General features: G+C 43.2%; 1 pseudogene; it reads left to right on the top strand.

Annotated features, from left to right (window-relative positions):
- The first annotated feature begins 260 nt into the window (after positions 1-260).
- LOC121925996 lies at positions 261-2,858 on the top strand (annotated as a pseudogene).
- The last annotated feature ends 11,231 nt before the right edge of the window (positions 2,859-14,089 follow it).

Raw genomic sequence — 14,089 nt, 5'->3', positions numbered from 1 at the left:
GTCAATGGGGATGCTTTGATTGAGAGTTCCTGCATGGCAGAAGAAGGGGGTTGGACGGGATCAGGGCCCTTGCGGTCTCTTCCAACTCTATGATTCTATGATTTCATGATAGGATATTTTATTGCTATTAATGTTAAACCATCTGGCCATCACTGAGATGCAAAAAAACAGGAATCACTTTAACCGTAATTTCATTCTTTTGACATCAACAGAGCAACAATGACACCAATAGTACCTTTGACAACTTGGTTCACACCATTATGGACCTCTTGGGAGTAGAGTCCGAGACGGCATCTACAACACTCCTCTGGGCCCTGATTTACTTGGTAGCTTACTCTGATATCCAAGGTAAGGTCTCCCTTTTTAAAACCATATTCTTTTTGCAAGAAAATATGCTTTTTTAATGGATCATAATGTATGACGCCTACACAACTGTGTTCATAACTGTTGAGAGCCAAGATATGAATAAGGAGAGGACTTATTCCTCTGCTTCCTTAACTGAGAGCAAGTCCCCCTGCAGTGTAATGACTTGAGTGTTGGAGTAGGACACTGGCAGTCCAGGGTTCAAATCACTAGTGCTCAGCCAAAGTAACCCACTTGGGGAAGTCACATTCTCTCAGCCTTAGAGGAAGGCAAGGGCAAACCATCTCTGAACAGATTTGGCCAAGAAAACCCCATGATAGCATTGAATTAGGGTCACCATAAGTCAGAAATGACTTGAAAGCACACACCACCATGAACAGGACTTTGCAACCTGATTCACTGAAGAAAACATTTTAATTTCAAATGTATATTTTAATTTCAAATGTACTTCTCCTTGCTTAGCAACCAAGATCAGATGGGATCTGGTGCCTTCAGAGTATTTTGGTTCTCTCCAGGTGGATTAAATAGGACATCCTTCTAATGAGTGGCAAAGTTATTTGTGATAGTCTGGAGAAAAAAAGAATATCTTTATTTTTAAAATCAAAATTGTTTGTTTCCCCACCTGATGATCAAATTCTTTGCATATTTTTAATGTGGACATTGATATATATTTGCCCCAGAAAAAGTCCAGAAGGAGCTTCAAGATGTCCTGGCACCGTCTCACAAGATCTGCTATGAGGATTGGAAGAGGTTGCCATATACTAATGCTGTCATTCATGAGGTCCAGCGCTTCTGCAATGTTCTATTGATTGGGTCCTTTAGAAAATGCATAAACGACACCACCTTGCAAGGCTTTCAAATCAAAAAGGTATGCAGAATATCTTACTCTTATCATACATTACTTCCCATGGTAAGGTCTTCATAGGACTTGGTCTCAGGACATTTCAGACAGCCACAACAATCAAGGGTACAGCTTATTGTTATTTGCCGTCATGCTGACTTCAACGTAGCTGACACTACGAATGAAATGCCTCAAAGAGCCCTAGTCATCAGCTGTTCTGCTCAGGTCTTGAAAACTCAGGGCAGCTGTGACTTCCTTGACTGAATCGATCCCCTCTGCTGTGGCCTCTCTCTTTTTCGGAGCTGCCAGACCCAAAGGAGTGAAGAAAAACGATCACCCAAAGGGAAGGTATTTTTACCATACACAGACACAAGAGGGAAACTGGTGAAGAAACACAACCTCCAAATGGTGTACAAACCAACCAAGAAAATCCAGCATCGAAGGACAGGAGAGACCCTCTCACAGCCGCAGGAGTTCACCGCATACGGTACAGCTGTGGACAATTCTACATAGGGACCACCAAACGCAGTGTTCAAACACGAATCAAGGCACATGAGAGACACTATAGACTGGGTCAGCCGGAAAAACCAGCAGTCGCAGAACATGTTATAAACCATTCTGGGCATAAAATGCTGTCTGAAAACACTGGAATTCTGGACCATGCCAACAATGATCAGGTCACAATGCACAGGAAGCCATTGAAATCCACAAACACCTGGATAATTTCAACAGGAACATTTGGCTACCAGTCCTGAAAAACATTAAAGTCAAGACACAGCAAATGCAAATGAAAACCACCCAGAGTCAGGGATTTTCCCAGCAGACAAGGGATTTCTAGTTAAACAGTCACAAATCCTCTATGCCTGTCCTCCCACCCAGAGGAGTCAACATTCAACAACAGAACATTCAACAACAGAACAATACACAGATTAACATGGAGATCATTCCTCCCAACCCAGGGTCACACGGTATATATATATATATATATATATATATATATATATATATATATATATACACACCCCACTCCCTTCCATGCCAGCCTCCTCTGAAGATGCCAGCCATAGATACTGGCGAAATGTCAGGAACAAACTCTTCTAGAACATGAGTCACAGAGCCCGAAAAACCCACAAAAACTACAGTACTCTCATTTGTTTGTCCATAAGTGTACCACTGAGACTCTTCCTTCTTTTTGCAGGGTTCCATCATTGTTCCAGATGTCGCTTCTGTTTTGTATGACCCTGAACAGTGGTAGACGCCGCATCAGTTCAGTCCAAATCACTTCCTGGATAAAGACGGGGATTTCTTTTGCAAGGAAGCCTTAAACACAACATATGCCACACTCATAGCCCCGATCTGGAAACAACTTTCCAAAACCAAGAATTATACAAAACAACAGCACACTGAGAAATGCACATTAGGAATGCCAAGCGGAGGTTTACATCTGATTGTTTCCAAGAGCTGCACAAGGAGATGGGCCACAGAGTTGCCCTTTTGTTGTTTTACGTTTCCCCTAAAAGAGAACTCACACAAGGAGGAGGAGAATACAAAGGTCTTGCCCATAATAAAGAACCCCAAATCCTGTTGCAGGATGCCTCCTATAAAGCAGACCTTGATAGTATCCTGCATGTTTATCACAGTTTGCCAGTTGTAGCTGAAAGAAGCTGAGATCCTGCATCAGAGGCATTGCTACAGCTTCTGATCTGGCCCTTGAAACCCTCCTTAAAAGCTAGCCAGCAATCCTGGGAGATGGGGCGAGGCGACATTTGCCAAGTACTCCTTGCTGGACCCATGTTCCTTCCCAGTGTCCTTGCCTGCTGTGGGTTTTGTGGTAAATGATGGGTCACTGCCTTCCCAGACGGTCCCTTTAGCCGTCTGGTGCTGCTGCTGCTGCGGGTGTGAGTCTGAGGTCAGAAAATGAGGTGCCAGCCACCCTGCCAACACTGGGTGCCTCCTTCTGACTTCATAACAACCCATGCCCACAGAAAGACTAAGCAGGGATGCTCACGGGGAATATGTGGAAGAAGCTGGCCATTGTCACCCCATTTTGCTCTCGGTTTTCAGAAAACCCCAGAACCATCGTGTGGAGCAGCATGTGGCATCATGGTACATGGGGGTGAAGTCGGGGCGTGCTACAAGGTCCCTTTGCATACATACATCCTCCTTGATAAGTAGAAATGTAGATACATGGGTCTCAAGCATCTACACCTCCCCTTCCAACAAGGCAATCAGCTTGCACTTGCCGCAGGTATAGCCTTTCAGATCAACATGGGGACCACCTCAACCATGGAAACCCACTGGGTGGCCATGGGTAAGTCAAGGGACCTTACCACATGGGGGCTTTTTGAGCGTCAGTTCGCATTGGCCAATGCGTATTCGTGTTATATAGCATTGGAGTTCCACACCTGTGAGCTCTGAATACGCACTGACCAATGCGATATAACGTGAATATGCTTTGGCCAATGCGATATAACGTGAATACGCTTTGGCCAATGCGTATTCACGGCTGGGTTCTGAACTGAAGGCAGCCGGCTCCTCCGTTTTGCGAGTCCGCAAAATTAGGGGATCGGCTGGATCCGCACTGATGGCCAGTGTGGAACACCTGCTGCTTTGGCTGGTGTGTACATCCAATCCGCTGGTTCTCCTGAAGACCACCGGTCACAAATCTCCCATGATGCTGCGCTGGAATTTCCCCCTTCTCCTTCCGGTGGCCCTTTCCCCTTTTAGCACAACCACTGGGGCTGGGAGCGTTATTTCCACTGAACGAGATAAAGCAGAAACCTTTTGCACTTTGTGACCTGAAAAAAAAAGGGGGGGGGGGTCTGGAGGGTTCAGGAGTGTAAAAGCTGCATGTGTGACCCATCCGTAGGGAGAATGTGGAGGTCTTTTCCTCGGAAAAAACACACCTGAATCGAGCTGCGCACACTAGGAACGTGGTTCCTCTGCCAGGAATGCAGGAATGAACATGATGCCTCTCTGGCTTCCTTTTGAATGAAACGCTGCCTGTGAAGACAGTCTGGGGGGGTTGTCAACATGCCAGAGTGAGCCCAAATGATCTTTTTAAAACGGGAGCAGTGTCAAATAGTCTTCCTTTGAGGCAGAGCCTACTGTCGCTCGCTTTGAGAACCTCTGGAATAGAGCTCCTGGTTGACTTCATCTGTGTGCTTCACATCTGCCCCTGCACTTGATTAATAGCAGAGTGTTTTTGTTTGGTCTTCAGGACTGGAAAAAGCATGGCTGGAGCATGAACTATCTGTTACGCAGAGATCCGTGTCTGTAGGGAGTGGCTCAGCACGCTGGGTGAAGAAAATTTCGGACAATTGCACAACTCTTAAAGACCTCAATTGAAAGAGATCTTTTATGCCCAGTTGGACTCTTAATATATGACATTTTGGAAAGCAGCTGAAAAATAGCTCTTCTTTGCAGGGTCTGAGGTGTTGTGGTTTTCCTAAATAAAACTGGCTACATACATAAAGGCAGATGGATTACTAATAGCTGCTCACTTGATCGTCTCTAGCAGGTTAGGATTGTTTCCAGGTGACCAAGCAGAATACACATGTCTAAAAGTAAAAGGCATAGTCATATGTACACAGGTAGACTAGAAAAACGTTGTTGTTTAGTAACTCCAAAGGAATTCTGCAATAGTCTTCAGTCTTTAGCAAAACTGTCTTCCATCCCAACATGAGGACTTAGGGTGTGCCAATTCTCTACTAAAAACCGGGACAAAATGTAGGACAAAATTTAGACCAAAATTAGGACAATTATAGGATAAAATTTAGCCCAAAATGTAGGACATGGAGGTCCCCATTTTTTTAAATCCTACATTCTGGGTAAATTATCCTATAATTGTCCTATATTTTGGTCTAAATTTTGTCCTACATTTGTGCCCGTTTTTTAGTAGAGAATCATGGCAACCCTATGAGGATAGAAACTAGTTTTTAAAGAAAAAAGTACAGCCCATAGTTTAAGTTTCTGGTTTCAACATGAAATATTGCAATACTTTTCCAGATTCCTAAAGCTTTGTTTATGACTACAGTGCTGTGCAATCTACAGCGCTATATAAATAACGCATAATAATAAATATAATATGATGCACCTGAAGAATACCAGCTGGTTTCCAGTCAGCCTTTGCTGTAGGAGATGCAGCTTGGAGTCAGGTCCTAGGGGCCAGTTGTGCGTTGTGTGCCTTCGGTTGTTTGTGCCTTATGCCGACCCTCACAGGGGTTTCTTGTCAAGATTTGTTCAGAGACGGGCCCCCATTGCTTTCCTCTTAAGCAGAGAATGGGACTTCTCCAAGTCCACACAGTGAGTTTCCATGGCCAAGTGGTATTTGAATCCTGGCTCCTGGGGTCAGTCCGGCATTCAGATCACTATGCCACACTGTCTGAGTGGCGAGATAGGCTAAGGTAATTCCCTATAGGTAAGCATTTGCTTGGCAAGGTGTGTTGGCTAGTGTTTGGGGCACCTTGCTGCAGTATCAGTGAGAAGGTGCCGAGAACTTTCTAGAGGCATCAGGGGCAAGGCTTTCAGATCTGCTTCCCTTAATCCTAGTAGTGAGAAGTCACTGACGTCAGAGCCATGAAGAGAAGCTTGAGGATTGAACCTCTCTGGGTCCAATCCACACTGCAGGAATAATCCAGTTTGACACTAGTTTAACTGTCTTGCTTCATGCTAGGGAAGTATGGGAACTAGTTTTGTGAGACATTTAGCCTGTCAGAGAGCTCTGATGCCACAGTAAACACAATTCCCAGGATTCCTAGACAGTTAAAGCCATGTCAAACTGGAGTAATTATGCAGTGTGGATTGGACCTGTGACTCTGGCATTGGGTAGAGTTTTCAGGTCTCTCCTGGACAGGATTGATGTCATCCTTGCAGAGGTTTCTGGGACCTTCTTGCTTTGATGGAAGTGTCAGCTAAGCTTATCCTGACAGAGGATCAGAGTCTGCAGTCAAGAGGCAGCTGAGTCTTTGGAGTGCTGGCTGTGTTTCTAGAGTTCTGGCCTGTTTACTGTGAGCCATTTGGAAGAGGTGTTAGTGGCATCCAACCTCTTCTTTTCTGCCCACACTCCCTTCTCTTAGTTTGCTTTATTCATTGTTCTCTTCAGTCTCAATGCCAATAGGCAGGACACCTAGAATGAGAATAACAAACTATGTGCTCCTAAACATGTGATTCAAGTCAGTCCTTTAATTTAGTGTGTTTGATATGTGAGTTGTTTGCAGTGCTTTAGTGATCAAGCCTTTTGCTGTATATTCTCTTTTTCTCTCCATCCATCCCTTCCACCATCCCCAAAGTGTATTAAGAGTCCGTTTTGCCTTCCTTTTTACTTTAGGGCCAGTTCTGTGCCTAAGGTCTAGACACTAGAGCAATTGATCTGCAGTCAGATTATGATAATTTTATAAAGGAAAGACTGCCCTTGGTGGAGTGTTTTATTTCTCCCTCCAGCAAAGGGACTGCTGACTGGAGCTGTAAAAGTATTCAGAATTGTGCTCAGGGAATCAACAGCTCTGTCTCATGGCAGCCTCACTCTTCCTGAGGTTGGATAGGAAATCAGTTGCAATGTTTTAATGGATTTCACATCTGGAACATTAGTTTTTATCCAAAGGTGCAATCTGTGTGTTTACACTCCAGGTGAAGTGAGCCTGTCCTCCTTTTGAAGTACCTTCTGCCCTAGCTTCTTAGGCCCTTGGCAAGAGTTGTTTCTACTTCTGTGTTGCTCATGAGATATTCTTTTTTTAACTGGAAGAATACAGATATAGCTGAGAGAATCTACTTCAGATCAGTCATCTGAGGTGGAGCTTCCTCCCTATAGCTGAGTAATGGAGGGAGGTGATTTTGGAAAGCAGCTTGAGCCTGAATAGTTTGTTCTGGTTGTAGAGATTTAAATATGTTTTGCTGGGGATTTTGTTTTCTTTTCAGCTGTGTTTCTGGCTTGATCTAGGCAGTGGTCTTGGTCCTCCAGATGTTTTCGGCTTCAATCCCACAATTCCTGACTGTAGGTCAAGTTGGCTCAGACCTCGGGGATCGTGAAGTCCAAATGGAGGACCAAAATTGGAACCACTGATTTAAGGGATCAAGAAGACTGGGGGCTCCTGGTGGAATACTGTTGCTCTGTACCTGAGTCTCCTGGTGTAGTTTCTTGAGCCATTTACCAAACCATAAGGTTGTGTTCAATACCAGTGAAGGGGCTCAAGCTCGACTCAGGCTTGCATCCTCCAAGGAGTTCGCTAAATAGTACTCAGATTGTTTAGGGCAATTAGCTTACAGTTGTAAAACGCTTAGACACAGTTCAGTAGGAAGTGGTATATAATGAGAGCTGTTTGTTGTTTGTTTGCATTGACACACATTACATTAAAACAGACTGTGCTTGCTGAGAGCTACACCCCATATGATGGCTGCAGGATGCTACCATTGGGCTTTTCAAACAGCTGTATTTAAATAGAACAACATCTATTCATAAATAAACCTACATAACAGCATTGTTGCTCTTAAAATGAACCCTGGGTGGGTCAGGTTTGTGATCTTCCAGCTTCTCAGCTGAGGCTGTGTGTGCTGTCAGCTCATTCTTCACCATTTTGTTTCTACCAATAATAAGAAACATGGTGAGGGGGTGACTTCCACCAACCATTCTCCCTCCATAAAAGAAATGTAGGGCATGCGTATTACAAGTGCAGAACACCTTTTACAGCCCATAAAGATGAGCAGGTTGCCATAGGATGAACGGACTATCTCTCTTTTCCTGTTGAGCAGAAGAAGTTTTTTCCAGTCCATCATCAGAAAACCTGGGTGCATTTTGCATCCTAGCATATATAGTGGTACTATTCTGTAACAGGTTGTTTTCAAGATGTTTTTAAGATGCTGAGGGTCTACTTATATCAGCTAAGAGATGCTGCTCCCAAATTTATTTTGTCCTGAGTGGGATTTAGTTTGTTCTGAACTCTTGTGTTTGTTTCAAAATAGCCATAAGCCCTATGAGCTCTTGATGTTAAGTAAGGCCAACAGTTGAATATTTTTTTCTGAAAATGCATTCCTCACCCAGCAGCTTCAGGGAACAACCATTTAGCATGTGTTTAGCTTTGCATGTAACTGTGTGCTCAGCTTCTGACTGTGTGGAGAATACTTGGAGATTTTTCTGAGGCAATAGCTTCAAAGTACATCATTAATAATTTTAAATAAATAGATGAATCTTCCTCTGCTTCCCTCCCCTTAGATACCTGGGAAGCTGGCACAGTCCCAAGTTTGGATCATATCTAGTTTTGGCGACCCTTACCACTAGCCAGTTCACCTTGAATTCTACAACACCCCCCAGATAGAGATGGATTTGTCTTCCCGTGTAATGTGCACTGGTGAACACTGATGACTGCATAATAACTGTGTTGAAAGCATTTATTAGTAAATGACTTAATTTTTCACATGCAAAGCTTATCAGGAATTGACAGTAATACTATAGTTGTTACACACATGGAAGTTTGAATATCCCGGATATGGCTGTTTGTGATCCCACCCAAATCTTGGCAATGTATTTACTGGGGAGTCAAGCCTAGTGTTCTGCAGCATAACATGCACTCATACTGCGAGCTAGGTTATTCCCTGTTTCATTTCCTACATACAACAAGCTTGAGATCCTGTGTAAATAAATCCCACAAACTTTGGTAGGACTTACTTTTTGAGTAAGATGCCTACATGGTTGCACTGTGAGTGTGTACTTGTCGAAAAGTGTACACATCTGCTTAGAAATCACTTGTGAAAAAGATCTTTAAATTGAGGGTGCCTTAAGTAGAGGATCAGAAACATGTCATATCCATCAGAAACATCTCCTGTTCAGAGTAGTTGAAAAGAGCAGAGGTTGTACAGTGCTGGGGGGACTTTGTGAGTATCTGTAAGTGAACATATTATTTGGGGTTTTTCCTTTCAAAAGGAGAGGATCCTGCTAACAGTAGCTGAAATTGAGGCAAGCCCATGCTGAAGAACAGCAACCGGAAAGCTGAGCCTTTAATCTGACATAAGTCTTCCACTAAAGTGCCCAGCAGAAATGCTTCTGATGATTGCTATGGAATGGGTGGTAAATAAGCAGATAATGCTGTTCCCAAAATATTAGCAAAACTGGATTAAGCAGATTCTGCCTACTCTTCTTTAACCCAAGGGCAGACACAGACACTTGCTCACTTGAATTGCTCCAAGGAAAGGAAATCTAAGGCACAAACAGGAGGAATGTCCATTGGAATGCCAAAGGTGGTCTAGAAAAAGGTTTGGTGGGACAGCGGGCTTTTGGCTTGATATTCTGACAGCTGGGAGAGAGAGATTAAATGTTTTCCATTTCTCTATAGCCTCACCTGGAATACTGTCCATTTCTGGGCACCACAATTCAAAAAGGATCTGACAAGTTGGAGCGAGTCCAGAGGAGGACACCAAATGGTGAAGGGTCTGGAATAATTCCTTATGAGAGAGACTTAGGGCGCTGGGTATGTTGGTAGTCTGGAGAAGAGATGGTTAAGAGTGATATGATACCTGTTTTTAAGTGTTTGAAGGGGTGTCACATTGAGGAGGGGCAAGCTTGCTTTCTGCACTCTAAAGAATAGGACCCAGAACAATGGATGCAAGCTACAGAAAAGAGATTCCAGCTCAACATTAGAGGAACTTCCTGACATACGAGCTCTTTGACAGTGGAAATGCTGCTTGGAGAATGGTGGACTCCTCCTTCTTTGGAGGTTTTTAAGCAGAGGCTGGATGGGTGCTTTGATGTGAGATTCATGCATGCAGGGGAATGGACTGGATTGCCTTTGTGGTCTCTTCCAACCTATGATTCTGTGGTGCCCAGCTCATGCCCCTCAATGACTCTGGTAGGCTACCTCTTGGCCCTTGTGTGTCTATCACTGGAGTCACTGGGCTCTCATTGACATAAAATCTCTGTTTGCTCCGTTCTTCCCTCTTACTATTGTATCAGCCCCCACCCCTCTCTTCCTGCATCTCCTGGGCAATGGAAATGGAGGTATTCTGTGCTGGCGTTCTGTTAAACAAACCCATGTGCTGTACTAGCAGATGTACCCTTATGTGCAACACTGAGGCTTGCGCACCAGTCTTCAAAGTAGTGGCATTAGCTTCTTTGTTTAGAGCTAAACTGTGTATAGTGTCCTGCCTTAGAGCTGCTTCATTCCTAAACTGTGTTCCTTTAAGCCTCAGTTCAGCACTTTGGTAGACTAAGAGTGAAGCTATCTGAAATAGCTTGTGGCAACTGTAGCTTGTGCGGGTAAGTATTGGCATAGCTTGCAGTTATGGAGCCAAAGTACACTTCTGAACATACAGTATAGGCTTCTACCTACCATTTTTAGGAGGAAGATATGAAGCATTCTGAAGGCAATCTAGAATATACTGATAATTTTAATTTTTAATTAGAGTACCTTGGGAATCTCATGGGATGATGAATCACAGAATTGTAATGTTGGAAGTATCTCAGAATCATCTGGCCAATCCTCATCACTGTAGGAATTCACACAGAAATCTTGGCCATCCAGCCTGTTTCAAAGCCTCCAACAAAGGCCTCCAGCAAAGGATAACCATCTTCTGAGATAATCTACTTCACTGTAAAAAAAAGTTCATTATAAAACAAGCAAGTTGTCCCAAGCTTTAGTTGGAATCTCCTTTCTTGCAAGTTGAATAGTATCACCATTTTGGGTCATCCCTTCTAGACACATTCCAGCTGTCAATGCCCTCAAATGTAGAGCCCCAGAAGTGGACACCGTATCCAGATGCAACTGACCAAAGGAGAATGGTATTGTTATTTTCTTTGAACAGGACATTATAAATTTGTTAACCTAGCCTAAGAATTACATTACTTTTTTCATCACTATTCAGATGTTGATGCATGTTTTGTTTATGGTCTACAAAGACACTTAGATCTTTTCACAAATCCTGTTGTCAAGCCGAGTGTCACACTTCTCAGATGTGCATGCTTTTCCTGCCTAAAGCAGAACCCTACGTTTATCCTATTTAAATCAGTTTGTTTCTGGACCATTTCCCCAATCTGTTGAGGTCAGCTCGGATCCTATTTCTGCCTTCTGATATCTAAGTTACACTTCCCGGTTTGTGTTCATCCAAACTTGATGAGCATCCCCCCAGTGTGATTAAATATGTAGTCTGAACTTGGGAGATCGCCTGTTTTTAGGCTCTTTAATCATACAACAAGCCCAGCTTGTTTTCCAAGAAAGTGATTGTCCATACTCTGAATATCATTTAATGAGAGATGTAAGCAAGCTTTACAGCCTTGCCCACTGCTAGTTTTTTTGCTCGTCAAAGATGTGCCATGGATGGGGGAGGAAAGATCACTCTTGGTGGAGATGGGACAATTAAGCTTTCAAATAAATAATTGTGTTAGTCTGTCAAACATAAAAAGGAAGGGGAAGGAATCCTTTAGGACTACTGTTCTTTTTTTGTGTGAGCTTTTATTACTCTATCAAGGAACTTTTTCAGTAATAGAGTAATATTAAAGTCACAGATTTTCAGCACGGGTATCCAGTTGTGGAAGTAGAATTAATGTTAACAGAATACAAAAGAAACAATTGTGACCATGGCCATAAACCTTCAAGAGAGCTGTATAATATGGTAGAGGTCTTTTTCAAGTGGTTGGTAGTAGTCTTTAAAGTGTTAGTTAATATTGGTGTGAAGCAGTAAATCTGCTTACCAAAAGTCAGTTCTTTTGGTTCCTGTTGGTTCAAAAACTTTTCCGAGAAAATCCTTTTTGTTATATGTGAAGTTGTAACTTGTGTATTCATTACGTAGTGTGCCATGAACTTTTATCTCATTCATAGCTTTGGTAATGGCATGGAATGTGTGAATATAGCCCAATTCAGTTGTTGCTTATCCTAGTCTTTCTTGAAAAATTTTTGTTCGAGAACTGCTGCTTGTAAATCCCATATTGCATGACTGGGAGGGCTGAAATGCCTCTGCAATTGGTTTTGAGTATTGCCATTTCTAATGTCTGTTTTGTATCCATTTATCCACTTCTGTAGAGGCTGTCATTTTGTCTAGTGTAGAGAGTGGAGGGGCATTGCTGACATAGGATGATGTCTATATCACATTGGAGGATGAGCAAGTAAATCCACCTCTGTAACACATACCCCTGCCTTTCAGTGTGTGGTTGTCGTCGTCATCATCATCATCTTATATCCTGACATTCTCCCAAACCAGGGACTTAAAGCAAGCATAAAAGCAAGCCTGTGCCACTACATACATAAGGGATGAAGTGAGCTACAGATATCCTGCTGCCTACGTAGTTGCTTCTCCTTCTTAAACTTCTTCCCTAACCTGGCACTGTCCGGATATGTTGGAATACTATGCCCACTAGGTCAGGGATGATGGGAGTTGTAGCTCTTCACCTCTGGCTTGAACTCACCATGGTTGTGCACCGCGCTGACCAGTTTTTTGGCCAGTGGTTAACTTAGCAAGTTACAGAGAACAGGCTGAAGACCCTGACAAACGCTCCAAGCCTTCTCACTCTTGCTTCCACAGAAGTCTTCACCCTTCTTCAGGATCAGCTGGTTCTTGTAGCTTCACCCAAGACACCAGACCAACTCAGTAGTCTTAAATAAAAGATCTACTTTATTCACTATATACAGCTCCAAAACTATCCAACACAACAATACTCAACTCCTCACTCTACACAACCCACAAAATACATTGGGAGCATAGTCATTATATAGCAATGCATGGTACCACCACTGTTGTCTGTTTCCACCCAGTAGGCGTGTACATCATTCTCATTGGTTCTCTTGGTTCATCCTACAATTAATGATTTCATCACTCAGCCTTGACCACTAACAATTGTCAGGTGTGTCCAATTATCCACTTTACATTCGTTGTCCTTGGCATTCAGGACTTGTTAATTGTATTACCATTACACCTGTGTATTCTCAATTGGCTTCTGCTGAGTCACCCTGACTCTCACATACATGTTTTATTTCATTTACGGTAATAGCCCATGTTGCTTTTTCTTTAACACACTATCCCAGTCAGTGCTGGCTAAGCATGATGGGGTTGTAAACCAACATATCTGGAGTGCACTGGGCTGTGGATACTATTTAATTTCCTTATTTTCCAGAGAGCTATACAGTGGCGGGTTGCATGGGTAGGCAGCCCCTCTGCACTGGAGTTATTGCAAACTTTTCTCTAGTACATCATACAAAGCAGGGCTGGCATGGTATCAGTATCGACTGACATGAGCTGATTGTTCAGGAGGCAGTTTCAGACTGATGTTCTCCTTGCCCTACAAACAGTGGCTACATTAACCTTGTCAATCGCTAATGTCGTGTATGTCTCATTAGCTTAAGGCAAGATAAGCTTGCCTTCTTGCTCTTTAATGGATGACTGCTTGACATCTGATTTCTCTTGGAACACTATTGAGTTGCATGAGCTTAAATAAGTACTGCGCATACTGGCACTACAGCCAAGCTGAAGCAAACAGAGATAAAACCTTTGCCATCTGTTCATGAAGTGTGGAATGTTCATCCTACAAACAATGTAGTGGTGGGGGGAAGTAACTGGCTTGTTTAAGATGCTGACACTGGTCTTCCCTGGCATCTTCCTTCAACTTTTCTGTGCATGGTCTCATGAACTGTTAGATCATATTGTAGCTGTTTGTCCCTGTCTTTCTAAAGGCGTAAGAAGCAGTCTGGAAAGCCCCTGGTGCTGCTGACTTCTCCTGAGTCTCGCCATGTTGCGCTTTCCTTAACATAGCAGCCTCGCCTAGGTGAGTTAAATTTTTTCAGAGCAGGCAGCTAAGGTAGTCCTGGATGGTTTGCAGGAGATCCTCTTCCAGGGCTTCTGGTCATTTCCTTTGTGTAACTCAAAAGCTTCCTATCTAACTTTCTACCTCCTTTGCTGCACGTTATATCA

The sequence above is a fragment of the Sceloporus undulatus genome, chromosome 3 (assembly GCF_019175285.1).
Source record: "Sceloporus undulatus isolate JIND9_A2432 ecotype Alabama chromosome 3, SceUnd_v1.1, whole genome shotgun sequence".
Lineage (NCBI taxonomy): Eukaryota > Metazoa > Chordata > Lepidosauria > Squamata > Phrynosomatidae > Sceloporus > Sceloporus undulatus.
This window is presented reverse-complemented; position numbering and strand designations above follow the sequence as displayed.